Genomic DNA, 2,632 nt, shown 5'->3' on the forward strand with positions numbered 1-2,632 from the left:
CAGAACAGAATTTTGTTCTGTCGCTTAGACTAGCTGCCACTGTTGGCTGTGTGACCCTGGGGTGGTCACAGAATCTCCCTTTGTCTGTTTTCTCTCATAGGTCAAAGGTGCGGGTGGAAGAGGTCAAAGCCTGCACCTGCTGGCAGATTGCCAAGCAGCCTCATCCCGTCCTGAACTCAGGACATACCAGGACCACCGAGGGGAGCACAGATCACCATGGGAACGATGCCCTGATGCCTACCCTGCTCTAGAACCACACGATTGGGTACATCCGCTGCTCAGCTTCTCTTCTTAAGGTCTGGGGACCTTGATTTCCTCCTTCCCTGCTCCTTTCTGACCATCTCTAAACCCCATTCATGTCTCCATGGGGTTTCCAAACCCAGGGGCTGTGTACAAACTTGAACCTGTGATATGCACTATTTGGGATTATCGAAGCCCTCTCGAAATGCTCACCCCGATTCTCATCCTATGGGAGATGCTCTTTGCCCAGCAGTTTCATTAGAAGGTGGGGGTCCCTCGCTGGCATCGGTGTTTACCTGCACCAGCTATGAGGTGCCAAATGATGTCACTGCTTTGTGACATCCTATGAGACTTTTGCAACCTATAGACGGTACTGCGGTAAAAGATGGTACAATTGACGCTGGAACACCCTGAGATCTGCCAATGAATCTGATGCCCACGTGTTGCCAAAAGCATTTATTGTCTCATAATTTGATTTACTTTTTTCCATGCTGCTCCCAGTGCCTGCAAGTAGGGGCAAAATGGCTGAGGCCTCCAGATGCCACGGAGGCTAATAAAGCTTGCTGTGCTCCCAGCATGCTCTCTGCTGTCAGAAACCGGCAATTAACTTAATAGGGTTCTTGAAATGGAGTCGATCCGGGAAATGTGGCATGTGTTGACACTCTCCCGCTGCTCCAAGCAGCCTCCCACCATTGACTTGCAGGGTCTGTTTGCTATTTGAATTATTTAGGAGCTTGTTATGTGAATTAAAAAGCAGCACTTTGCAGCATTAAGTCTAATATTTTATGATCTTCAATTGATTAGGTGGGCTTTCAGGATTACATGGAAAGGTTAAGATAAAACACGTCTCAGACAGGCGGCTCTCGCCAGTCTGTTTTACTTTTCAAAAACCCAGATGAAAACCCAAAAGAAGCCTGCCTCCCTTTCCCCTTCTAAGTGAGTCTTCTGGAACCTATTTTTGACCATCAAAGAGCTTTCCCACCTTGAGGACACCAGGTGCCCCGGTACTGAGGACCAGAAGGAGGCTGCTCCCCCATCCCTCTCCCTTTCTTTTGTCTTTCTCTTGGCACAAAGATGCCACTGTGAATGTGCTGCTCATGGGACTACATCCCAGGCCTGGGCCTGCACAGGGAGAACGCTGCTATGGGGGTTCCCAGTCACTCACTTGGACCTGGGATGGGCCTCACTGCCCGGCCTGCCCTTGGCCCAGAATGTGTGGCATGTGCCCCATGCAGCATGACTGTATAGACCGCCAAGCTCCAGAGCTGCCCTCCACCATGAGGCTGATTCATGCTCCCTGCCTTGCCAGCTTCCATCACCCTGTCCCCTGGCTGATGACAACGGTTTTCTACTGGGCTGCTCCCACTTCTCCCATTCTAATCAACCCTGTACTTTGCAGCCAGAAGGATCTTTGTAAGCCCCGGCTTTGGCCATGACGTTCCCCTGTTGAAAACCTCCAAAGGCTGGTCAGCCATGGTGTGCAGTGACGGTGCAATGCACCATGATGCCGAGGCCACGTGGGAAGGCCCAGGTTTGTGTCCTGGGGGCTCTTTGTTCACACATGTGTGTGTCCATGCCTGCTGGCTGAAGCTGGGGTGGATCATGGAGTAAAGACCCTGTTGGGGATGGCTCTCTCTCCTTTTCTCCCTCTCCTGGAAAAAATAACATAAATAAACACACACACATACATATCACAATTTCTTTAATCACTAGTCTATCAATGGATATCTATGTTGATTAATTCTTTCAATCCATGAAATGTCTTTCCATTTTGGGGTTTGCTGTCTTCTGTTCCCTTCATCAGTGTTTTGTAATACTCATTGTTGAAATCTTTCACAACTCTAATGAAATTTATTCCTTGGAATTTTATGTTTTGTATATGACTGTTGCAAATTTTTTTCTTAACATTTTTAGCCAGTTTGTTACTGGTGTATAAAACACTATTGCTTTTTCTATGTCGATTTTATATCCTGCAAATTTACAAAATTATTTTTACCTGTTTTAACAGGTTTTACTTTTTTATGATGGTTTTTATGTTTTTCTATATATTAGATCATGATGTCAAGAAACAGGGACAATTTGAATCCTCCCTTCCAATTTTAATTCCCTTTATTTCTTTTTCTTGGCCAATCGATATGTTGAAAAGTATTTTTAAGAGATTTTTGGAATAGGGTGCATGCATTCATTGAGAAGACAAAGAGAGACTGAAAGAGAGAAATCACTTCTCAGGGGAGATGGCTATGCCACAATCCCTATTCCTCCACTCTTCTCTAGAGATTTTGGGCACACACACACATGAACCTGGTGTGAGTTTCAAACCACTGGGTCCAGGACTCACACTGTAGTTAATCACGTGGGAATCCAGTGCCTTAACCACTGTGCCACCTGCTGG

Source organism: Tupaia chinensis, unplaced genomic scaffold (assembly GCF_000334495.1).
Source record: "Tupaia chinensis unplaced genomic scaffold, TupChi_1.0 Scaffold139602_1, whole genome shotgun sequence".
Lineage (NCBI taxonomy): Eukaryota > Metazoa > Chordata > Mammalia > Scandentia > Tupaiidae > Tupaia > Tupaia belangeri.